Source organism: Schistocerca nitens, chromosome 2 (assembly GCF_023898315.1).
Source record: "Schistocerca nitens isolate TAMUIC-IGC-003100 chromosome 2, iqSchNite1.1, whole genome shotgun sequence".
NCBI classification, from domain to species: domain Eukaryota; kingdom Metazoa; phylum Arthropoda; class Insecta; order Orthoptera; family Acrididae; genus Schistocerca; species Schistocerca nitens.
This window is the reverse complement of record NC_064615.1, coordinates 1,002,456,963-1,002,483,793: the sequence shown is the minus strand read 5'-3', so window position 1 is coordinate 1,002,483,793 and position 26,831 is coordinate 1,002,456,963. Positions and strand designations below refer to the sequence as shown.

The 26,831-nt window shown below is 40.0% G+C and overlaps 1 non-coding gene across 1 annotated transcript; it reads left to right on the top strand.

The window, feature by feature from the left end:
* The first annotated feature begins 3,652 nt into the window (after window positions 1-3,652).
* Window positions 3,653-3,727, top strand: Trnat-ugu (transfer RNA threonine (anticodon UGU)). Its single transcript has one exon. It is a non-coding gene; the product is annotated as a tRNA-Thr (tRNA).
* Window positions 3,728-26,831: the final 23,104 nt, after the last annotated feature.

Below are 26,831 nucleotides of genomic sequence, written 5' to 3'. Positions count from 1 at the left end.
TCATCAAAGGTGTAGACCCACTGTAGTCCTTGTAGAAATAATGCTACTGGTGAGTCAGCAAAGGTGTAGACCCACTGTAGTCCTTGTAGAGACGGCCAGCAGCCATCTGTTGCAAATGTGCAGGTGCACAATCACCATCGAAGAGTCTTGCGGACAATATAGCAAGTCCATAAACCACCACTTGTGCACTCACAAAGTTTTTTAATTGTCCTTAGAACCAGCAATGCTGTTATCCAGTCCCTTGCTGAATTATTAACACACGTGCAAACACTAACAGTCCCTACTTCTCACATATTGTCCATATACTATGACCAACAGAAACGTGTGCAGTGAAATGTAACTTACAAGTTACTTAATTTGATGAACTGGTGTCAAGTACAATTTTATAACATAAGAACACAATAACAAAGGTACAAAACACATCATTAAAAACATAATAATACAGATAACATTTGTAGTAGTAGGGGCTTTACAAAAGAATAGAAATAAATATATACATCAGTGTTACAGGAATTATGACATAAGTAAATACATAAAAGATCAGAATAACTTTTGAAACATCACCTTCACATATGAGCAACAAAACAGAATAAATAATGTCTCAACATCTTTACAACGTAAATAACATAGTATTAGGAAAATTCTACAACATAGCTCTCATCAGCTAAACACATAAAGACAGGAAAAACACAAATACACAAGGGTACACAAACATATAGAGGGATGGCACAAAAGGAAAGGACAGGGTTTGTTTTACTGCAGTATTTTGCATGGAGATCTCCCTTTGTTCATCATTATTCCCAAAAGTACTATCTACGCCGACTTTCTGTATTCTAACCACATTTCTTTCAAAATAAATATGGCTCATTGTACAATACTCATTTAGGCCCAAATCGTTTTCATATAACTTTCAAAGCATTCTTTCCCTATTCTCCATAGTTAGGTTCTTATATAGTCTACCCCCTCTTAAGCTAACTTAAATCTACTGAGCTCAGATATTAAACTAAGGGACGAGGCAATGCAGCAGCACAAAACAATTAACACAAACAGCAATGATCAAAAATACAAATGGCGAAGCAAGCAGCATAAATTACAACTAATATAAGGCAATGAGCAGCAAACAAGAAAAATAAATCAATAGTCAACTGGCTTAGCAGAGTAACACAAAGTCAAATTCAGTAACACTATGCCTGGCAAACAGCAGCAGCAAATAAAAAAAAAAATATCTAAACATGACATAGCTCAAGCAGAAAAAATATTACACTAAAAATGGCCATGTCTAATACCTATGTCACATCTTAACACTAGAGTGATGCATCACGAGAACTTACACTAGCAGATTAGTTACCAAATCGTAATGAAATTATTTATGCAATTCCTGTGAAGCGAAATGTCTGTTTATGTGCCCTCGTTTTCTTGGAAGTAGATCATAAATTTCTTATTGACTGGATCTGTAGGCATAAAATAACTACATTAGTACAATTATTAAATTTTATTTTAACCAATGCTGCAGTGCAGCTAGAAACTAGATATTAAACAAAATAGGCAAAGCAAGGCGTGAAACGTCATTCACTAGCCATAAGGCATTTCATAGTGCAGTAAACAATCTTTCAACTAGAAAGACAATAGATGTGAAATGTTTCTCATCATTTCATTTCAGTAAATATCATAAATTAAGAGCTCCACAGTGTAATCATATGTTTTCAAGTTCGACCGTGTCGTTTTTGCGATGCTCTCTACAAAGGAACGTCAATAGCGAGGATAATGGCCTCCCCTTTTTTTTCTTCTCCACCTGCACCTCTGGCACACACTAATGACTTCTTTCCAGGCGACTGTCGCCTATCTGGGTGCCCACGACGCATTACGTGCAGGTGGTCACTTAACTTTCTTACGGAAATATTTACGACAGCAGTTTCCGCTACAGTGGCAGTCTCATATAAAAAATTTCACAGGCCAAGAATTTGCGTTACAAATGTGTAGAAACAAAATCCTGTAAATATAACAGCGTCCAAAAAATTTTCGCCAGCATTGTGATACATTCACGCATATACACACATTTCATAACTCTTAAAGTACGATTCTTGGTTTCCAACAACCTTTTTCACAAACCAGAGTCCCTAAACACTACTCATTATTCCTTACCTTATTCGTCGACACTTCTTCAATATTTTATGATAACAGATACGTAGCATGCTCAAATAACTCATATAGCATCAGCTTATTGATCATAAACATACCGCAACAGCATAATACACATAGTCATCGTAATAATAGCATCAAAACACCTCAGTCAAATCTCAAAAACGTCGTAGCTTCCTCCAATAATTTCAAAACCTAAAAAAAAATTCTCTGCTCATGTCAAAAGTTTCATCCACCTCAAACGTACTTTAAAGATCGTGATCCCATACCAAATATATCATTCAAAGCTCTCATAATATCACAATTGGTCCGAAAAAATATGAGCAGTTCACAAAGTACAGACGAAATACAATTTCATAAGTGTGAAGTTACCCAACTGTGTAATTGCGTAAACATGTATCACTGATGTAGTAAAAACGTTTATCTCTCAGTTAAATGGTCAGATAGCTGTGTAATTTGTGTGTTAGAGAAATATGGTACCGATGTGTAAAGTTGTAGAAGCAAATACCATATTAGCTAGGGCTCCTTGTGCTTGCCAAACACATGGTACACAAAGTAAGCCTGTACCCCCCTGAGGATAAATGAATAATACCCTCAGGTGTTACAGATTACAGCAATGGAATGAAATGTATCACGGAATACCTTTGTATCATTGTACTTCAAATATCTTTAAAAATAAATGTTTTAAGTACAAAATTAATCACTCAAATGCGTGTACTGTAGTGCTAAACTGTGCGTCTTGTTGTAAGATAATCTCTGTGGAAGTGTCGTAGTTATCGTCCTCCGAAAGCTAAGTTCTGCAGAAGTCCATGTACTTACCTCACGATACACAAAAATGAAATGCTTTGCGAATAGATATCTTAGTTATTACGCTTATTGCCGTGATGAAGAAAGTACTGTGCTGTAACGTATTGTTGTGCTACGGAAAAGGCTGTCTCATTGTAGCTATACCACAAAAGTTACTACTAAAACATGTTTTTCTTTCCAGAAGAATTCAGAAAACTGTGCAGATATAAAACAGATACACCGCAAAAGCAACATTGTAAATTTGAAATGATAATTAAATAGACACCCTCGCTGCATACAGGCGTTGATGTACTTCTTTGGGGACATGTTGAAAATCCCGGGTTCGAGTCCCGGTCGGGGCACACATTTTCAACATGTCCCCAAAGAAGTACATCAACGCCTGTATGCAGCGAGGGTGTCTATTTAATTATCATTTCATTTCTAGCAAAGCTGCATGGTCATCCACAGTAACTGTTCTTTCGGGAACAGTTACTACCGTCATATATAGTTAAAATATGGCTTCCCGGCCATTGACCTTCTTGTGCGAACGCACACGCTATGCCCGAACTCGTACGGGACTTGGTAGATTAATCTGCCACGAGTAATGAGTATGATGGGCAAACATCTATTAGGCGCACAACGAATGTAGTGATGTGGACATGTTGGGAATGTGGATCTCACGGGGAGCGTGCAAGGGATAAGTCCCTGCAGACGCACTATCCTCTGTGCCCGCGGTGGCTCAGATGGATAGAGCGTCTGCCATGTAAGCAGGAGATCCCGGGTTCGAGTCCCGGTTGGGGCACACATTTTCAACATGTCCCCAAAGAAGTACATCAACGCCTGTATGCAGCGAGGGTGTCTATTTAATTATCATTTCATTTCTAGCAAAGCTGCATGGTCATCCACAGTAACTGTTCTTTCGGGAACAGTTACTACCGTCATACATTGTAAATTGTCACTCATTAGTAGCGTCGTGATAAAAAACGTGTAGCTGTCACATAAACTAACCTCTGTGTCATCTGGTATCTCTCAGAAAGCACTTTATATTCAGAATGTATTTTCAAAGAAACCAAAATGTTGCATTAAAATCTCATTAGCAGTACTGGTAAATGTTCTAAGTATGTGAGCCTTATAGTCGTTACGTAATCGTGCAACAAACAAGCAAGAATGCACACACACAATAACACTGTGTCGTCTATTCACAATAACAATGCATTCGTAATTTCTGTTTAAATAAGTTCTCTTGGTTCTTGACTGGATATTTAACTTCAAACATTGTTGCATGTTAACAGTTTCTTAATTCTGACAAAGCATACTAGAAATGTGAAGTGAAAAGTTTTATGGCAAAGACAAAGTTAAAAAGCAGATTATCTTTCAATAAACGGTTTTACATGTGAAGTGTGGTGCAATCCTTTACTCTTCATAGTACTTAGAGTTTGAACTTGAATGCAATTATCATGCGGTATACGTCGGTAAAGAATACTGGAATTTTTCTCAAGGTTAGCGTCTATGTTATTTTTCTCTGAGCCAGCCGGCACAAGCGGCTGCCTGCGGTGCGAGTCATTGTCTGTCTCTTTGTTGGCGTGCGTCGTTATTGGGATTAGGAGACCTAACTTCTACAAATTCGCCTTGCCGAGAGGGCCCTGCTCTGTTTGAATCCCGCCAGTTCTGATGCAATTCAGGTCTGTCGTTACGATCATATCGTCTGTCGTCATGTCGGTAGATGCCGTAGTTTCTTTCTTGTCGGTCACGTGGTGGAGAATTTCTCCCTGAATCGTAACTGCGCGCTGGACCGTTGCGTCTAAAGTTATTCTGTCTCCCTTGATAATAATTATTTTGGTTCCCAAATTGTCTGTTTCTCTGATTGTCTCTGTGATAGTCACTACTGCGGAGAAGTGATCTTTCCCTGAAATTATTCCTACTCTGCCAACGATTGTCATACGGGTGGTGTCTGTTTTGGTCACGATTTGCGTTGTAAGAATAGACTTGTCGTGTCCAGTTATTGTTTCTGTCGTCACGGAATTGTGACGGATGTGACCTGTAGTGATTGTTTTCCTCTTTTCGCATCCGGCGACTGTCAGTGTCAATTTCTAATTCTTGTAGGAGTCCCTGAAATGCTTCAATGTCGTCTTTGCAACGTCCTGCCAAAATAATATGTCGTAAATGTTCAGGTAATTTGATTAAGCAAATGCGGATGAGTTCTGAGGGGCTGTATGGGTTTGAAAGATACTGATTCTTATGCAACATGTCTTCAAAATATTTCACAAGACTGGAAAATTCAGATTGTTCGAAACGTTTCATCATTATGATGCTATGTTTTACTCGGTCTTGTGTAGCTTGAGACCAATACGCTGAGAGGAAGGCATGATAAAATTCTCCTTCACTGTGACAATCGTAAATGACCGATCGCATTCTTACAGCTGGTTCATTCTCCAAGCAGCCACACATAAATTCTAACCTGTGCTCCAATGACCAGTTGGGAGGAAAACAATGAGAGAATTGATGGAGCCACGCTTGTGGATGAATGTCGTTGGCAGAATTCTTAAACGTTTTGAATTTACGTGTAGTAATGAACAGCTTATAGTCAAAGTCATCATGTCGGCGAGTCGCATATCGGTCATTGTTACGTCGTTTCGGCGGTTCCATTTCAAAATTCGGTGCACCTTGCCAATTTCTTTCATAATTTCCGAAGTGTCCTGTGTTATTATTTTGTGGCTGTTCCGTATTTCTATGTCCCTCTTCCCGTATTGGGGCGCGAGTGTCCTCTGAAATACGTAATTCTTGTATCACCTGTGTCAGCTGATCTTGTACTTCGCGGATTTCTCTTTGGTGTTGCGTATTAATTTGATTCTGATTTTGTTTGAATTTCCTAATTTGTTCGCACTCTTCTGTGTCATTAAAGACTACCGGTTTTGTGTCGTTCAGATTATCATCTACCTTCGTAGATAAGTTAGTGAACTGATCCGAAAGTTCGGCTACTTTCTCCGATAGTGAAATTATTTCCTCTGTATGTTTATCTGAACCAAGTTTCAGAGTATTTACTGTGTCCTTTAAATTTTCCTGAGTTTTTTCAAGTTGCGTAACCGAATCGGTAGATGCAACTGAGTCAATTTTAGCTTGCAAGGTGTCATGATTTTCATGAACAATGGTTTGCAGTTCTTTTATGGCTGCTTCGTGATTCTGTAATGCATTGTCACGCCGCGAAAAAATAGGTTGAAAATGCTCACAAATTTGTGTTTTTACGTCATTACAGACTTTTTGACATTTCGATTCGATGTTATGTAACTCAGTAGTTAAATCTTCACGTGTTTGTTCAAGCTTATGTTCCACTGAGTCTAACTTTTGAAGCTTTTGTTCCATTGCGTCTAATTGTTGCTGTGTTTGTCTCTGGTGTTGTTCCATTGTGTCTAACTTTTGAAGATTTTGTTCCATTGTGTCTAACTGTTGCTGTGTTTGTCTCTGATTTTGTTCCATTGTGTCTAACTTTTCAAGCTTTTGTCCCATTTGTTGCATTAATTGTAATAACAATGCACTGGTGTCTGGAACATGTTCCTCAGTGCTTTTCGGCAGTGAATTTGCACCGGCAACATTCACATTTTGACAAGCGGAAAATGTATCTTGACTCATTTGAGAAAACGGTGAGTACCCAAAACCTGAGTCTACAATGTTTGCAAAATTGTGTCCTGTCATTCCCGATTCCTGAGGCGGGCTGTTGCCGACCGACCGATCGATAATGCTTCCCTGCTCACTAATTGTTTCACTGTCTACGCCATTGTTTGCCGCCCGCTCCATTTCCCTATGCACAATTACCAAATTACTACTTTGATCATTAGTTAATTCATTACTCAGTGGTGCTAACACACTGCTTTCGTTTTCACTGTCATTTCTCAGTTTACTTTGGAGCCCAGTATTACGTTTTTCACACGCCATTATTGTCACAATCTTTCACACGACAACACAGAAAAGCATAATTTGAAGAGCAAAATAAAATAACATAGCAATGGAAATAATGTCTACTTAATTGCAAGCGCAGCTGCGAAATACTTGGTGCAAATCTACATGCATGCCACAACTCTTTTACTGTACAACAATGAAAAACTACAACTACAATGGAAATTCTCTCTATAATTACGCGCTGGCAATAAACAAAAGCTACACTAATTACACAAACTACAAGAAATAAATCAGAAGATTCCAGTGAGGTATCCTCGGCTAGGGGTCGACATATGAAACGTCCCCTTTTGAAAAATTGTACCTGACTGTCCTTAAACTGACACACAGTATTTTTAGCGCAACGCAATCTGACTTTCAAAAAATCCCTACAAAAGAATGGCCCTGACTAACATTAAACTATACCTTTCACAAATCACTTACCTCACAAAAATCTTCGCTACTCAAGCTACTGCAATACAGCGAGCGCCACTACTGCCAGCTAAATAAAAGATTCAAAGTATTGAAGGCACTAACTACTGATAGGCATAGTTAGCAAATGAAAGATTTTGATAGAGAACAACCAATGTATTTACCTCAATAGTCATAATATATATAGCAGTTCATGACAAATTTCAAAACTCCTCCTCCACATCCACCACTGCTGGCGGCTCACCTCCAACTGCGCAACGCTACGCGCTGTTCACAGCCAGCTGCCTAACACTACAATGGCGAGTATTACAACAATGCAAAGCAGCCACAGACTGCACACAGCACAGCCAGTGATTTTCATACAGAGGTGGCGTTACCAATAAAAAAAACCTAAACAGCCTACTTACAATGTCTGCATTAGACGCTTGTTTAACTTCGGTGACCTTCCCAAGCCAGACACTAGAACAGTCGTAAAGTGTCCTCCGCGATCCGGTACGACACTTGTCCTAAACGGCCGTGAAGCGGGTTTCAGGACAAAGACAGACCACTGTGCTTTACGAGCGGTTACGGTAGTTAGCGATATGGGAATAACTGATAACCAGAATGTCCCTTCGTAGCAGCGAGCAGTTAGCCATGTTCAGTAAAAGCGAAGAGTATGGTGAAAAAAGGTAGTATGTGAATTTTAGTCACAAGCGAGTAAAACACATTTCAGTTTAGTATTACAGAGCTTGAGTAAGGTAAAATACAGAATAACTGAATGTTAATTCACCGACGGAAATTGGAAATGTTACACCATGAACACATTAATGACATTATTTTCAGTACAGATAAAACCTTGTTTGCAGTGTCCGTGTGATGCGATGTACTATGCAACGTGATACCAGACAGGTATGCACGTCTGAAGGACATTGCATAGAACGTCATACAATGCACACACTACAAACACTATATCATTCCTAGACAAGGCCGCGACAATAATAATAAAAGTCTCTTCCTGTGCGGGAACCACAGCGACTGTGCGAGTGAAGGACGTAGACACACAGTGACATATGGAAGTTTGGTCTCTGCAGATCCATTGTGGACATGGGAAAGCGGCTGGTCAAATACTTAACAATGAAATTCACCAAACAGCCGTGCAATCGTGACGTTATTTTATTTTCGCTACCAGTTTCGGTAGTTCATTAGGGCATCTTCAGGCCCCATATGCGCCTCTCAAAAATTACACAGCTCTACAAAATAAAATTTTTTTTCGTTGCCAGGGAAGTTTGAACGAAAATGGGATATTGTTATGATACTCATTCTGAGTATATTTGTACTTTTTCCAAATTGGCTCTGGTTTTTCAGATATAGGTTATTTGTGGAAATGAGAGTTTCATGTGGATAATATCGACTGCAGGGTCCATATATGGTGTAATGTATTTGCTACCTGTTTTTTAATTAGTGATATTGTACTATCTTTATTAAACAATTGTGCTCAGGGAGTGCATCTGTGTGGTTGAGGATTACATCATGCAAACATCACACTGTCAGCATGTGTTCAGTCCTGTTGTGCGGTGCGTGTGTTGAAGATATTGAGGGTTGTGCAGATTTGAATTCGGCGGTACTCGACATTCATTTGCTGGCCGAGGTAATCCCTGCAACAGCCGATAGGTAGCGTTCAGTGTAAACAAGAAAAATGGCGATGGTCGAAAGTCACACACATGTGCAGTGCAGCTTCAAGGAGATAGAACCTTTTCATCGTGACGTAGCAAATAAGAGGTGAGTATTCATTTCACACAAAACAATTAATGATGTTTGTTGGATGTGATTGACATGCAAATACAAGAAAGTTCTGCATAATATCTAGTATTTGTGCAATTTTGTTTTAGGAAAACATGAGTTCTTCACGCCGTCTTTGCGTGAACCATCCAGATGAGTTCTGCTACATTTGTGGTGAATACGTTCTTCAAAAGAACAGGAAGAATATCACTCATTTTGTGAAGGAAGCGTATCTGGCATATTTCGGAATTAAACTTGGAGATCAAGACAAGGCGTGGGCACCCCATAAAGTTTGTAAATGCTGTGTGGAGTGCTTACGGCAGTGGAGAAAACGAAAAAGGAAAAGCTTAAACTTCGGAGTGCCTATGGTATGGCGAGAGCAAAAGAACCATACAGATGATTGCTATTTTTGCATTGTTAATGTGAAAGGTTTTAATAGGTTCAAAAAACGAAAGTGGGAATATCCCGATTTGGAGTCAGCAAGAAGACCGGTGGTGCACAGCAACGATGTTCCTGTACCAACCTTCACAACATTACCCACGCTAACATCATCAGATGACGATGTGCACGGCGAGGAATGTACTAGTAGTGGTTCGGAATACGAAGGACGTGAGACACAACCCCAGCAGTTCGACCAGAAGGAGCTCAGTGACTTGATACGAGAACTCAATCTTTCAAAGCAAGCATCAGAACTCTTAGCATCCAGGCTTAAGGAAAAGAACTGTCTTCATCCAAGTGTTAAAATAACAGCTTACCGGACGAGAGAAGAAAACCTTCTTCCATACTTCAACCAAGAAGAGGTTACAGTGTATTGCAGCAATATACCTGGACTTTTACTTGAATTGGGGCTGCCGGAATATAGACCATAGGACTGGCGTCTCTTCATAGACAGTTCCACTAGAAGTTTAAAATGTGTTCTCCTACACAATGGCAATCGTTACGCATCTATTCCAATTGCCCACTCAACAAAACTTTGTGAAGCATATGCCAACATCAAGATGATTCTGCAGAAAATTCAGTATATGCAGCACCAGTGGTTGATTTGTGTTGATTTGAAAATGGTGAACTTCTTGCTTGGACAACAAAGTGGATACACAAAGCACCCATGTTTTATCTGCATGTGGGATAGTAGGGCAAAGCACGAACATTGGAAGCAGAAAACATGGCCTCCAAGGGAACATATGGCTGTTGGTGAAGCAAACATCATTAATGAACCTCTGGTTAGTAGGGACAAGATTGTTCTTCCACCATTACATATTAAGTTAGCACTAATGAAGCAATTCACCAAAGCTTTAGACAGAAATGGTAATTGCTTCACATACATCTGCAATACGTTCCCTGGACTCAGTAGTGAAAAACTTAAGGCAGGAATATTTGATGGTCCTCAAATTCGCAGGCTCATCAACGATACCAATTTTACAAGTGTCATGACTGTCACTGAAGCGTCGGCCTGGAACAGTTTTGTCGCTGTTGTAAAATGTTTTTTGGGCAATCATAAAGCTCTCAATTACGAGGAACTGGTCAAAAACATGCTCACTAACTTTCAAAACTTAGGAGCTAACATGAGCATAAAATTGCACTTCCTTCACAGCCACTTGGATCGATTTCCTCGTAATCTAGGTGATTTCAGTGAGGAACAAGGAGAGCGGTTCCATCAAGATATGAAAGGAATAGAGGAAAGATATAAAGGAAGATGGGACAGGCATATGATGGCAGATTATTGCTGGAATCTGCAACGTGACTGTTCTGAAGAGACCTATAAAAGGAAAGCGTGCAGCAGGAAGCGGTTCGTCATGGACGGAAAATGATATACTTATAGAGAAACTTTTCAATTATGTTTTATACGTGGACAAATGCCTATCAGGTTTTCTTAGAAGCTATTTATAAAGATTATTTTCTTTTTTCATTGTAGTTTGTAGCGCTCGAGTTCAGTATTAGCAATTTTTTCTAATTTTTTGAATAAATCATGCATTATCTAAAAAACTAGAGCCAAACTGCATAAATGGTTGCTATATTCGTCCTCAGCACCACTAACCCATCCTAAAGCCACTCAAATATCCTTGGCAAGAAAATGAGTGTTGACCAGTGTTATCGATATTGGCATACTGGGCCCTATGTTTCTGCGTGACATGAATTCTGAAGTGCTTCCTTCGAAGACTTAAGTTGCAGTCAAGTCTTCGAAGGAAGCACTTGAGTTGCAGTCAAGTCTTCGAAGGAAGCACTTGAGAATTCATGTCACCCAGAAACATACGGCCCAGTATGTCAACATCGACAGTTTTTTAGAGGCGCATATGGGGCCTGAAGATGCCATAATGAATTACCGAAAATGGTAGCGAGAATAAAATAAAATAACTTCTCAATTGCACGGCTGTTTTGGGAATTTCGTTGTTCAATATGGAAGTTTGGATCGGTTCTGGAGTCGTGTTCAGGTAGCTGAAGTTCTTAAGGCAACTGCTCGTGATAAACGACAAATCCGGTCTGGCACACATTTTCATTGTCACTAAACCATTATGCAGCTGAAATCTAGTCATATTCTCAGTTGTGAATACCTTTAACAAATAAAAGCCATTCCTGCAGGTGAAGAATGGTTGGTTGGTTGATCTGGGGGTAGGGGACCAAACAGCGAGGCCATCGGTCCCATCGGATTAGGGAAGGATGGGGAAGAAGTCGGCCGTGCCAAGGAATCATCCCGGCATTTGCCTGAAGCGATTTGGGGAAATCACTGAAAACTTATATCAGGATGGCCGGGCGCGGGTTTGAAACGTCATCCTCCCTAATGCGGGTACTGTGCCACCATGCTCGGTAAAAAAATGGTGTGAGAATGTTATGGCTACTACGTTTGTAGCACTTCTGAGATTAAGGTCGCAGAGGACGTGCACGTGCCGTTCACAGGCGTCTTTTTGACTTTGAGAAAGGTCGATTCATTCGTAGCATGCCGGCAGATCTCCCAGAAGTACTACACCACGAGAAGTTCATAGGATTGTTCGGCTGAGTCTGATGAATAGATGAAGGATAATATCCTGGATTAAATTCCAAACCTTTAAGCAATGTTTGAGGAAGTGAGGGTGTGTTACATTGTTGATGGTGATCCGTCCGCCTTCGGATGTGGATATTAAACTCGGCGGCACACTTGGTGCTACTCGAGAGGAATAGCCTATATGTTGTCACTGGGTTCCACCCTTTCCCTTCTCTCAAATATAACAGCCGGTGCATGGGGGCTTAATTAAATGTATAATGCAAATAATTTTAATTTTTTCGTAGCTGTCTGTCCCATTACGAAGTCTCGTAAACGGTTGGCCCTGACTAGTATTATTACGCTATCTGACTGCACAGAACAATAACAAAGAATGAAATGGAAATTTTCATTAACACAATTAATTAATTAAGTCCCCAGCAACTATAAAACCTACGAAACCAAAGCACAAGTATAACTGTTCTGTGTGTGGAAGTATGACTCAACGTACGCATCTGGCACGGTTCTTCTTCAACAACACAAGAAACTTTAAATATCATTTATACTGAATTAATTAAAGGAAATAAAAATACCATAATTACTCAAGAAAACCAGAATTACACTCTAATCCCAGAACACAAGCCAGATGCTTTGTTGACTGAACCTGTAATGAAGCATTATTTACGACATTAAATAATGAAAAATAAATCAAGTTGCGTTACCTTCATATATTGACCAGAATCACTCTAATCATTACAATATATCTCCACACCGACTCGCTATTACCACATCTCAACAAGAACTTTTCAGTATCACATCTCAGCAAGCACTCTCTACTAGCACATCTCAACAAACACTCTCTGCTACGAGTTCTTAACAAGCACTGACTACCACGAGCTCTCCCCAAGCACTGCCCACTACGACATCTCAATAATCACTGCCAGTGGAGGCGGCGGAACAATACTCTCTAGCGCGATCTCTGGCGCTGTGGCTCAGTGTAGCCACCTTTCATATGCCCTTCCTCCACGGGCTAGAATTTGATGGTATTTTTGCCAGCATTGGTGGTGAAAATACCACCAAATTCGTCAAAAAAATACAGACAAAAATAAAAGATAATATTAATGCGTAAATATCATATAACTAGATAAAATTTTGGCTTTGCACTGACCTTTCAATAACCTAATATATAAAATACAGTAAGCAATACAAATTCTTTCATACATGTGACTTTACATAACAGTTTACACAAGTATTATGTGGTTAAACAATTCAATCAATAGCGTCAGCAATGACGAATATGTGCAGGTAAGAGTCTCATAACTTTTCACAAATAGTAATACACAAAAAATCAGTTTATACAAATATTCACATAAACGCTTTCCATAGCTCAAGAATAAGCAGTTGACAGTTCCAGCAGTAGCACCCAGCAATGGTCAACAGGTGCAAAAACCAACAAGTGACATTTTTTCAGTAGAAACAGTCCATCAGTGGCACCCAGTAATGTTGAATAGGTGCAGACACCAACAAGTAACACCATTTCAGTATAAGCAGTCCCATTAGTGGCACCAGCAATGTTGAGCAGGTGCACACAGCAACAGGTGACATCTTTTCAGTAGAAGCAGTCCACCAGTGGCACCCAGCAATGTTGAGCAGGTGCCGACACCAACAAGTGACATCATTTCGGTAGAAGCAGTCCATCAGTGGCACCCAGTAATGTTGAATAGGTGCAGACACCAACAAGTAACACCATTTCAGTATAAGCAGTTCCATTAGTGGCACCAGCAATGTTGAGCAGGTGCAGACATCAACAGGTGACATCTTTTCAGTAGAAGCAGTCCATCAGTGGCACCCAGTAATGTTGACCAGGTGCTGACCGCAGTCCATAAAATTCACTATCACTAATCACACTGTTCATCAGCAGAAATTAAACATGTCCTAGTGGCACCAATCATGTAGAAAAAGTGCAAGTAACAGTCCATAATATTCACTATCACTAATCACACAGTTCATCAGCAGAAATTAAACATGTCCAGGTGGCATCCACCATGTTGAATAAGTGCAGGTAACAGTCCATAGTATTCACTATCACTAATTAGACAGTTCATCATACAAATAATAATAAACACACAATTGATATCAGATAATTGTCATATTAACTATTACAATACACAAATAGCAGTAAACCTATAATATTTATGGGTGTCAGTGCAAGCCACAACAAACAAGTAAAATAATATTTAGGAGATAGGTTGGGATCCCTTCTCTGGGATTATAAAAGGAAAACACACAAAACACACTCACTCATCTTTCATCCACATTTAGTGCTACTGTGTAGTTGAATAGTGTTAACTGTGTAAATGCAATTCTGTCAAAATTTTATGTTCATCATGTGTATCAAGTAGTAGTGGCAGCAATGTATAACAGTCAATAATAGTTAGTCAACGTCATAGTCATCATGTCAAGACCAATGTTTGCCAAGCCAGATCAAATTGTACGGTTGCTGAACAACTGTCAGTGAGCCAAGATATGCAAATGCTTCCTCTCTCCAAAAAAAAAAGTTTATACTGCTTAGTGATTTAACAAAGTGTGTGTGTAGACAATCTTCCTTCTACTTGAGTGTTCTAGTCTGCCATCTTCGTCCTCCTTGTTCCATATAGACCAACAAAAAAAATATGCTCCTCACTTACTTTACCTCTTATCCACCAAACTCCAATAATCATCAGCATCACATAATCTCAATACTATAATAATACCTCATACGTCGATACATATAAACCTTATCATCAATAATACCTCTTGTCCACGAAAACTCCAATAATCATCAACTTCACATAATCTCAATAATACCTCTTCAATACGTCGAAACATATAAACCTTAGCACCAATATCGTTTCACTTCCATAACAACTCTTTCCTCTAGTCAGTCTCCTCGAACAAGTACAGATAAAATCCTAATGCAAACCTCAATTCATCATCTCATACAATCCGAAGACACAATGTCAACACACAACCTCTCGTGTAATCCATCTCATCCAAATCTGCTACTCATTATAAATTATAAGATACATTTTGGTTCCTTGTCCATCATTAAATAAAAGAAATGCATACATGACCTCTAACAGACTTAGTTCGAATAACTCTCAGTAATTAAGTACGATTACGAAGTGTTAATGATCGTGATATTTCAGTGTGTACACCACTTCAAAAATTATGGCAAACAGATGCAAACATGTGGAGTATTTCTTGTGTCAAGTGTCACTTCCTATTTCAATTGCTCACGAAGAATGCAGTGTAATAACTGTCAATGGTCTAACCTAGTGTTGGTATGTCATGTCGTTAGCTTCCTTCCTATTAGCATAAATTTATACAGCTTCCATAAAACCTCCAGCTCATGTGACTTCTATGAAGTTTCTCGTACTAATGTCGTTCGTAGCATTATAGCAGTTCATTTTCTTATCTTAAAAATATCAGGCACTGAGCGTAAGCAAAACATGCAATAGCGAGTAAATATACCAGTAGAGAACAGAATGTCAACAAGTGGATGCAGCACAATCCCTATAACGAGTCTCCGTCAAGCGAACAATCTATAATTAATACCATAGTGTGGCCTAAACTCCATGTACGTACACCTCATATCAGCATTTCTATATATAGCAAATTAAAGAATAGTTATGACAACAAACAGAAATGTGTAAATATGCAATCCATACGCAAAGCAGCAAATATGTATCTTACATAATAAACAGGCCATTATCATCATATCAGCATAAGCAAATAAATGTTCATACGTAATCTTAATAAGTAAACATGAAGGCGCAAGCAGATAAATCACAAAGTATAACTTACATACATAACCACAGTCAGCACAATTAATCAGTTGACAATTACAATTTAAATAAATAAGCACAGCAGGCACATAATAAAAAAAAAATATGACATCAGTGAAAAGGCATAGCAGCCAAGCGATGCATAATATACACAAGTAATAACACTGTTCATTAATCAATAATTGTCAAAATCAGCAAATGTACACAAGCACGTCGCTTCACAAGTAAATTCATAGAACATGAAATTTAGCACAAAGTATGAGTCACGTAATCGCAAGCAGCAAATTGCGTCTAAAGTACGTACCTAAGTGGAATTATGTTACCTGAAAAATAAACTCAATTAATCGTTACCTTTTTGGTTTTTTACTTCTTTTTTTCGAAATTACATTCTTCCTGAAATTTTCTCCATAGCAAGTCGTCTTAGCGTCGGACACGCACAGAATTTACCTGAAGTTCTTAAATATTTTATAGATCCGTATCCTGAAAAATACTGAACGTTAATAACATAATTTATAAAGTCACTATAGCTTTATACCGAATTTAATCCGAGAAATTAGACTGTGTATTTGTTTACGTCTGTCAGTGCATTCGCACTGAGCGCTCGATCAGCTGTAGGCGCGTGACGTAGGAAGCGATTGTTTACGGTCAACGACTGCATTGTGCGGCGCGCGGACTGACTGTTGCTTTGAGTATGTGCCGCCGCCAAAACACAGCGCGGTATCCTTGTATTCTCTGGATGTTTACATGTAGCTGTTAGTTTCTCTAAAGTATGTTATTCCACAAAAATTTTAACGTTTGATATATGATGTATTCCATTAGAGCGTCGAGATTTAAGAGTTTCTACTTCAACAGTGTTATCATGAATAATTTTGCGAATCCTATATGGACCGTTATAAAGCAGAAAAAATTTGCGACACAAGCCTTTTCCTTTATGAGACAAACGATGAGATTTAATTAACACCTTCTGACCAACTGATAACATTTTTAAACGACCAGGACGTTTAGCTGATTTCTCGCTTCTAGCAGCCGCAGATGAAATATTTTGCACAGCCAGGTTCACAACTTCAGAATGCCGCAGTTTCCGTGAAGGCGGAAAAGGAACGATTTCAGAAATGCGATTTGTTGGTACTTTATTTTTTAATATCAATAGAGGCAGTAAAGAAGTTGAGTCATTAGGAAGTTCATTCAGAATGTTTTGAAAAATATGAAGATACTGATCCCAAGTTCTGTGATTCTGATGACAATAAAGACGGCACAATTTATTGATTTCCTTCATCCATCTCTCTGAAGCATTAGATTGAGGTTGAGAAAGTGAAATAAAAATTGGTTTAATCTTACGACGCCGTAGAGTACGAAGCCAAATTTTAGAGAGAAACTGTGATCCATTAACTGATATAACCCTATCAACACAACCAACTTCTTTAAGAAAATGTTTGATGAAAGTGTTAGATACTGAACGAGCTGTTGCTTTGCGTAAAGGTGTAAAACACACATATTTTGATGTCAATTCCACTGCTACCAAAATGTTCGCAAAACCATTAGTAGAACGAACCAATGGACCGAACAAATCGACTGCAGCCATGTCCTTTAATTTCGCTGGAATGATAGGAAACAACGGTGCTCTGTGAGAAACAGTTGGCGGCTTAGCCTTTTGACATAATTTGCATTTGGCAAGAACAGATCGAATACGTTTTTCCATATTACTGAAGTAGCAATTTTCTCGTAATTTATAAAAGCATTTTCTGGGACCAAAGTGTGCATAACTGAAATGTATAAACGAGGTGTGGCCAAATCATTCAATCTAACAAAGCGTCTAAGAAAATTACAGACACCAAGGAAACTACGAACATCACGTTTTGTAGTAGGAACAGAATAATTACGAATAGCATCTAGTTTCTCTGGATCAGGAAGAATACCTTCTGTAGAAATATGACGAAGAAATTTCACCTGAGAACGACCAAATTCAGATTTTTCTAAGTTCACTGTAATGGCAACTCTTGCAAAAATACGTAATAATGAATCCAAAATTTTGTTATGCTCACTCCAAGAATGTTTAGCAATAAGAATGTCGTCAACATATGAAGTAATATTGTCACGAAGATAAACAGGTAAAATTTCGTTTAAACTACGAATGAATGCTGCAGAAAATATAGTAAGTCCAAACGGTAATTTCCAAAGTCACTTTTGGGTAACAGTCAAATCCGGTTATTCTTTACCTACTGTCTAGATAGATGGATAGTTGAAGAGTTGTTTTTTATAGATACAAAGAATAGTGAAAGAGTAGGCAGCGGTGCAGAAAACTAAAAGGGAAATAGCACCACTACAGCTCGGGGCCCTGTGAACGCTACGGCACATATTCACTTAGTATAGTGAATCCCCTGAGGACTTTAATAGCTGCACATAAATTTCAGTTTGTGACTTAGTGGCAAATTCGGCGTAAGTGCGTACGTAAATTGATCTAACCATGAACATGGATGTATGTCATTCTTAGAATTGCGAATGATCCTAAATTTCCGAACAGTCAAGAAGTGTTTACAGTCAAAGCTTCCGCCTCGCGGCGACAAAGGCCTACCGCGTCTGTTCCAGTCCGAATGTCGATTATTGTCAAGTTCGCGCGCCTGGCGCTCTCTTGTTGCATCACGTAAATGAAACAAATTACTTTCTTCAAAGCCCTCTGCTATCTGTGATACTAAAATTCGTCTGCTGTCTTTTCCTACGATTTCGCTTTTAATATATTTGTCTTGCTTTTGTAATGCCTCATATTCCTTTTTAACGCGTTTATTAGATTATGCCTGATTTTCAACATGCTTATTTATGTTCTGGTACTCTTCGGTTTCTGCAAATGGTAATGGAGCTGTATCATCCGAATCTCTGTCCCGATGTAAACTAAGACTTGTCAATTTATTTGAAATCTCCTCAACTCTTTCCGATAAGTCACCTATTTTTTCTTTCTGTTTACCTACGTCTTCCGTAAGTGTCGCGACTCGGGTTTCAGTGTTGACACATTTGGTAGTTAACTGTTCATATTGTTGTGTTAGGTTATTTAATCTGTCATTTGGTACGGATTCCTCGATTCTCTCAAATATTTCTTCCTTATCGTGCGCACGTTGTAAATTTAACTCTGAAAATTTTTGTACTATCACGCGATCTCTTTCTTCCTGTTCTCTATCCTGTTCCCTTTGTCTAATCTCTACTGCAACTAATCTATTATTGTGAGAATTCAAAATCGGTTGTACTTCCTCTCTAATTTCTTTCTTTAATTCATCTTTCATGTTTTTGAAACATGTCCCTATTCGCGAATCTAACCGTGTTTCCATTGTTTTCAATTCCGATCCTAACTGTGATCCCAGTGAGTCTAACCGTGTTTCCATTGTTCCCCTATTTGTTTTTAATTCAGATCGTAACTGTGATCCCAGTGAGTCTAACCGTGTTTCCATTTGTGAGTCTAACCGAGATCCCAAATTTAATATTGCACTCATCAACTGCTCCATGTTAACTGTTTCAGAATTCTTTTCGCCCCTAACATTTCCCGCAAAACCAGTTTCCTTCGTCATAGCTGTAAAGCTATCTGTGTTCGATACTATCCAGAATCTTCTGTCGTTAATCTCGAATTCTGAAAATTTTCTGATTGAGAAAAATTTTGAAATGGTTCCGGACTATTTTCTCGACTTCTTAAATTGTTTTCAACTTCATTATCCATTATACTGTTGTCCTGTGTTGGCGAGTTCGCCATGTCAACAATTTCGTCATTCTGACTATCCATCATTTTTGCCTTTTTCATTGACCGCGTAATCATTTACAAAACATACAAAACTCGTCACTAAATGAAAATTACACACAATGACACTTTATCTCCAACAATACCATTCACACGAAATGTTTCCCTCAAACACGATTAATCGAACAATTGAAATAATTGCACTAATTGTCAAACCCGTAGACAAGACAACAGAAATGAAATTTTGCAAAATAAATACCATTAGAAGAATGACAATTACCAAATCTACACATGCAATATAGACTACAATTACTAAACTACAAATTACTACAACAATACTACTGTCTACACAATCAGAAGAATTCCAAGGGACGATCCGAAGCAGGGGTCGCCACGTGCATGGGGGCTTAATTAAATGTATAATGCAAATAATTTTAATTTTTTCGTAGCTGTCTGTCCGATTACGAAGTCTCGTAAACGGTTGGCCCTGACTAGTATTATTACGCTATCTGACTGCATAGAACAATAACAAAGAATGAAATGGAAATTTTCATTAACACAATTAATTAATTAAGTCCCCAGCAACTATAAAACCTACGAAACCAAAGCACAAGTATAACTGTTCTGTGTGTGGAAGTATGACTCAACGTACGCATCTGGCACGGTTCTTCTTCAACAACACAAGAAACTTTAAATATCATTTATACTGAATTAATTGAAGGAAATAAAAATACCATAATTACTCAAGAAAACCAGAATTACACTCTAATCCCAGAACACAAGCCAGATGCTTTGTTGACTGAACCTGTAATGAAGCATTATTTACGACATTAAATAATGAAAAATAAATCAAGTTGCGTTACCTTCATATATTGACCAGAATCACTCTAATCATTACAATATATCTCCACACCGACTCGCTATTACCACATCTCAACAAGAACTTTTCAGTATCACATCTCAGCAAGCACTCTCTACTAGCACATCTCAACAAACACTCTCTGCTACGAGTTCTTAACAAGCACTGACTACCACGAGCTCTCCCCAAGCACTGCCCACTACGACATCTCAATAATCACTGCCAGTGGAGGCGGCGGAACAATACTCTCTAGCGCGATCTCTGGCGCTGTGGCTCAGTGTAGCCACCTTTCACCGGTCGGTGTGGCCGAGAGGTTCTAGGCGCTACAGTCTGGAACCGCGCGACCGCTACGGTCGCAGGTTCGAATCCTGCCTCGGGCATAGATCTGTGTGATGTCCTTAGGTTAATTAGGTTTAAGTAGTTCAAAGTTCTAGGGGACTGATGACCTTAGAAGTTGTCCCGTAGTGCTCTGAGCCATTTGAACCATTTGAACAAATATAACAACACTACAAACACACACACACACCCATCCATTAAATTCTCTCACACTTTACAAATACAGACACCTCACAGCTCTGGCACACACTTGCAGTAAAAGGGTACAATGTGCGCGGAGGAAGAAACCCTTTCCGACAGGCGTCTGAGTGGAACAGCCCGGCCAACAATACCCTGCGACATTTACATTTTTACATAACAGCTGAAATCCTGGTACATGCTGCAGGCAGAGCGTCACCATGAACCGCTGCGATCATTACTGAAAGATGGTTTCAGATTTCGTTTTGCATACGTCGTTTACCGCTGACCCAATAACACAGACAACAGATGCACAGTCAACTGGGACGCAGAGTGGTATTCTACAGTGTGCAACAATGAGTCTCGCTTCTTTTTGTGGCGGTCAGATCGGTGCCAACGTCTGATGCAATACATGCTTTAAGGCGGATAGTGGAGAGACACGGGGAGCTACAGGCCGATCTACATATGGCTTTCATTGATTTGGAGAAAGCATATGACAGAGTCCCAAGGGACGAAATATGGAGAAGCGTGAGAGGCAGTGCGTGCCAGAGAAGTACGTGAGGTTAGTGAACGAAATGTACAGAGGAGCAATGACGCAGGTGAGAAGTAGTGTGGGCATGACAAAGGAGTTTCCAGTAAAAGTAGGGTTACATCAAGGGTCTGCGCTTAGTCCCTGCCGGCCGAAGTGGCCGTGCGGTTAAAGGCGCTGCAGTCTGGAACCGCAAGACCGCTACGGTCGCAGGTTCGAATCCTGCCTCGGGCATGGATGTTTGTGATGTCCTTAGGTTAGTTAGGTTTAACTAGTTCTAAGTTCTAGGGGACTAATGACCTCAGCAGTTGAGTCCCATAGTGCTCAGAGCCATTTTTTGCTTAGTCCCTACCTCTTTGACCTGATTATGGATGTGCTGGTGAAAGATGTGAAGAAAGAAGCCCCGTGGAATATGATGTTTGTGGTTCTTTGTGAGCAGAGCATCGTCAGACTTGAGGAAAAGCTGGAGGATTGGAGGAAGGCACTAGAAGAAAGAGGGATGAAAATTAGCAGGACAAAGTCAGAATATTTAGCACTGAAGGATGTGCAGATGAGATCTTGCACGATCCAGGATGATGAGCTGAAATCGGACTGCAAATTTAAATACCTGGGGTCGTACATACCGAGGGACAGAGGACTGGAAAGCGAGATACAACACCGAATAAATTGCGGTTGGAACAACTGGAGGAAAATGAGTGGAGTGTTGTGTGACAAGAAGGTGAGCATTGGGTTGAAAGGGAAAGTGTACAAGTCGGTGGTAAGGCCTACTATGATACATGGGGCAGAGACATGACCAATCACCATAGCCCAGGAAAGCAAGATGTAATAAGGCGAGTACACCATTTCGTTTATTACACATTTTTATGACTTTCAAACAGGATCAACTGCAGAAATGGATAGGCACTGTGACTGCTGTGTACAGATGCAAGCTGAGTTGGTGACCCTTCGCTTACAGCTCCAGGCGGTGTTGGCTTCCATCACACAGTTTGAGGCTGCTGCCAAGGGGCATCACTGTGAAGGGTCGGATGCGAGGATGCGAGGGACGACGAGCAGCACCCACGTGTCACCCGATCAGTCCACTGCTGTGGCCGCCCTGGGTACTGCCTGCACTGAGGTTGACCCCTCACCTGTGGTCGAGTGGGAGATCATTCCAAAGTCTGGCAGGCAGCAAAAGACTTTCCATGGGGCTAATCGTAGGGCCTCCCCAGTTCGTTTGACGAAGAGGTTTCGGGCGTTATCTGTGGTTGACGGAGTCTCTGAGCCAGATTCAATCGCCCACCCTGTTCCAGAGGAAGCTTCTCGGCCCGCGAGGTTTGGACATTCACAGAGGATGGGTTTGCTGGTAGTTGGGAGCTCCAACGTTAGGCGCGTAATGGAGCCCCTTAGGAACATGGCTGCCAAGGAGGGGAAGGAATCCAGTGTGCACTCCGTGTGTATACCGGGAGGGAGGGGGGGGGAGTCTTCCGTATGTGGAAAGGGCGCTGCTTCCAGTTGCCATGAAGAGCATGGGGTGCATCCAACTGCAGGTGGTGGCTCACGTCGGTACCAATGACGTGTTTCACTTTGGATCGGAGGAGATTCTCTCTGGTTTCAGGCGGCTAGTGGAAATGGTAAAGGATGCTAGTCTTGCTTGCGAGATTAAGGCGGATCTCACCATCTGCAGCATCGTCGACAGACCCGACTGTGGTCCTTTGGTGCAGAGCCGATTGGAGGATCTGAATCAGAGGCTCAGGCGGTTCTGTGACCGTGTAGGCTGCAGATTCCTTGACTTTCGCCATCTGGTGGTGGGTGTCCGGGTTCCACTTAATAGGTCAGGAGTCCATTACACACAGGAAGCGGTGGTTGTGTGGAAGGGAATGGGCAGTTTTTTAGGTTAGAGGGACTCAGGAAAGCATAGAAAGAGCGTCCTTCTAAAAGGGGGCAGGTAAAACACAGTAAGGTAGTTGTAGTTTTAAATTGTCGTAGCTGTGTTGGGAAAGAACCAGAGCTCCAAGCCCTAATAGAAAGCACTGAAGCTCAAATAGTTATAGTCACGGAAAGCTGGCTATAGCCGGAAATTTTTTCAAATGACCTAACAGTGTTCAGAAAGGATAGATTAAATACAGTTGGTGGTTTAGCATTTATTGCTGTCAGAAGTAGTTTACCTTGTAGTGAAACTGAATTACATAGTTCCGGCGGTCGCTTTACCACCCCCCCCCCCCCCCGACTGAGAAGATATAGTTGCTGAACAGTTCAAAGAACACGTGAGTCTCATTTCAAATAGGCACCCTACTCATACAGTTATAGTCGGGGTGGTGACTTCAATCAACCCTCGATATCCTGGAAAAATTATACTTTTAAAGCTGGCGGCAGGCATAAAACGTCATCCGAAATTGTACTGAATGCTTTCTCAGAAAAATATTTTGAACAATTAGTTCATAAGCCCACTCGAAGGGAAATACTTGACCTCTTAGCAACAAATAATCCTGAACAAATAGAGAGCATCATGACGAATACAGGGATTAGCGACCACAAGGCAGTTGCTGCTAGGCTGAGTACCGTAACACCTACAACCATCAAAATGAAGCGCAAAGTACATCTATTTAAAAAAGCTGATAAAAATGCTCTTAACGCCTTTTTAAGAGACAGTCTCCACCCCTTCCGATCTGATCATGTAACCGTAGAAAAGATGTGGAATGGTTTCAAAGAGATAGTGTCGACGGCAATTGAGAGATATATACCACATAAATTAATAAGTGATGATACTGATCTCCCATGGTACACAAAACGCGTCAGATCGCCGTTGCAGAAGCAACGAAAACAGAATGCCAAATTTGAAAGAACGCAAAATCCCCAAGACTGGCAAAGTTTTGCAGAAGTTCGAAATATAACGCGTGCTTCAATGCGAGTTGCTTTTAATAATTTCCACAATGAAGCTCTGTCTCGGAATCTGGCAGAAAACCCAAAGAGATTGTGGTCATATATAAAGCACATTAGTGGCAAGACGCAATCGATACCTTCACTGCGCGATAACAACGGTACCACTAAAGCAGAGTTATTAAATACGGTTTTCCGAAACTCTTCACCGAAGAAGACGAAGTAAATATTCCTGAATTCCAATCAAGAACAACTGCCAAGATGAGAAACATAGAAGTAGATTTCTTTAGTGTAGCAAAGTAGCTTGAATCACTTAATAAAGGCAAGGCCTCCGGACCAGCTTGTATAAAAGTCAGGTTCCTCTCAGAGTATGCTGATACAATATCTCCACATTTAGCAATTATATACAACCGCTCGCTCACAGAAAGATCCGTACCTAAAGACTGGACAATTTCTGAAGTCACACCAATACCCAAAAAGGGAAGTAGGAGTAATCCGCCGAATTACAGGCCTATATCACTAACGCCGATTTGCAGTAGGGTTTTGGAACATACACTGTATTCGAACATTATGAAGTACCTCGAAGAAGACGATTTACTGACACATAGTCAGCACGGATTTAGAAAATATCGTTCTTGCAAAACACAATCAGCTTATTATACCCATAAAGTAATGAGTGCTATCGGCAGGGGATGTCAAATTGATTCCATATTTTTACATTTCCAGAAGGCTTTCGACAACGTTCCTCACAAGCGTCTACTAACCAAACTGCGTGCCTATGGAATATTACCTCAGTTGTACGATTGGATTCGTGATTTCCTATCAGAAAGGTCACAGTACGTAGTAATAGACGGAAAGTCATCGAGTAAAACAGAAGTAATATCCTGCGTTCCCCAAGGAAATGTTACAGGCCCTCTATTGTTCCTGATCTATATTAACGACATAGGAGACAATCTGAGTAGCCCTCTTAGATTATTTGCAGATGCTGCTGTCATTTACCGTCTTGTAAAGACATCAGATGACCAAAACGAATTGTAAAATGTTTTAGATAAGATATCTGTATGGTGAGAAAAGCGGCAATTGACCCTGAATAAATAAAAGTGTGAAGTTGTTCATATGAGTACTAAAAGAAATCCGCTAAATTTCGATTACGCGATAAGTCACACAAATCTGAAGGCTGTAAATTCAACTGAATACTTAGGGATTACAATTACAAATAACTTAAATTGGAGCGATCACATAGATAATGTTGTGGGCAGAGCAAACCAAAGACTGCGATACATTGACAGACCACTTAGAATATGCAACAGGTCTTCTAAAGACACTGCTTACACCACGCTTGTCCGCCATATTCTGGAGTATTGCCGGGAGAAATAGGGGAGATAGTGCCACAGACATGGTACGTGAATTGGAGTGGCAATCATTAAAACAAAGGCGTTTTTCGTTGCGACGGGATCTTCTCGTGAAATTTCAATCACCAGTTTTCTCCTCCGATTGCGACAACATTCTGTTGGCAGCCGCCTACATAGGGAGAAATGATCATCACGATAAAATAAAAGAAATCAGGGCTTCCACAGAAAAATTTAGGCGCCGTTCGAGAGTGGAACGGTAGAGAGACAGCTTGAAGGTGGTTCACTGAACCCTCTGCCAGGCACTTAATTATGAATAGCAGAGTAATCACATAGACGTAGATGTAGAAATTATAGGATATCGTGAAGGAATACATATGCAAAAACGTTTTATATAATATGGAATAACTTTTTACTAACATCCAAATTAGAGTCTGTTAATAGTGTACTCATAGAGGTAACCAGGTTGAGAATAGTGAGAAATAGTGAGCAGTAGGGAAAAATAAAGGTAGGAAAAGAAACAGAGAGTAACTGTAAACATATCGTAGCAACAATCTGTGTGTGTGTGTGTGTGTGTGTGTGTGTGTGTGTGTGTGTGTGTGTGTGTGTGTGTGTTTACATGCCGGCGAGTTTCCTGAATGTTGCTACTACTCAAATAATTTAATTTTCTATCTTGTCATTGGAGATGATATAGGATGCTTCTTAACTCCTGATGTTTGCAGAATGTCTAGACTAAAGCCTTGGGCTGAAAATATAGCACCATTAAGTATGTTTCTACGCTGGCAATATTGCGAACTGTTTTCAGTGTACGAGTATGATTGCAATTCTTGATTTATTATTTTGGTTTAATGTTCTTTGACATTTGCACTGTCATCTTTGAAAACTATGTAGGTGAACATGTGGGCGTGGAGGCGCTATATTGGAGTGTCTTGTACAGAAAAGATCAACGAATTTCAAAGCTTTGCTCTAAGCTTTAGTAAAGATTTGCATATATTCTTCTGCAATTCAGTATATATTCCACCACAACTTTGCGATATTCAATGAATAACGTACTACAGCTTCCGCAGGTACGTGTTTCATCATATGAAGGCCCTTACATATCAGAGAATTTTTATTTTTCGACGGACGTTCAGACCTGCTCTTATTAAACGACGTGACAGTTCTGTCTCTCTTGCGCGTGTC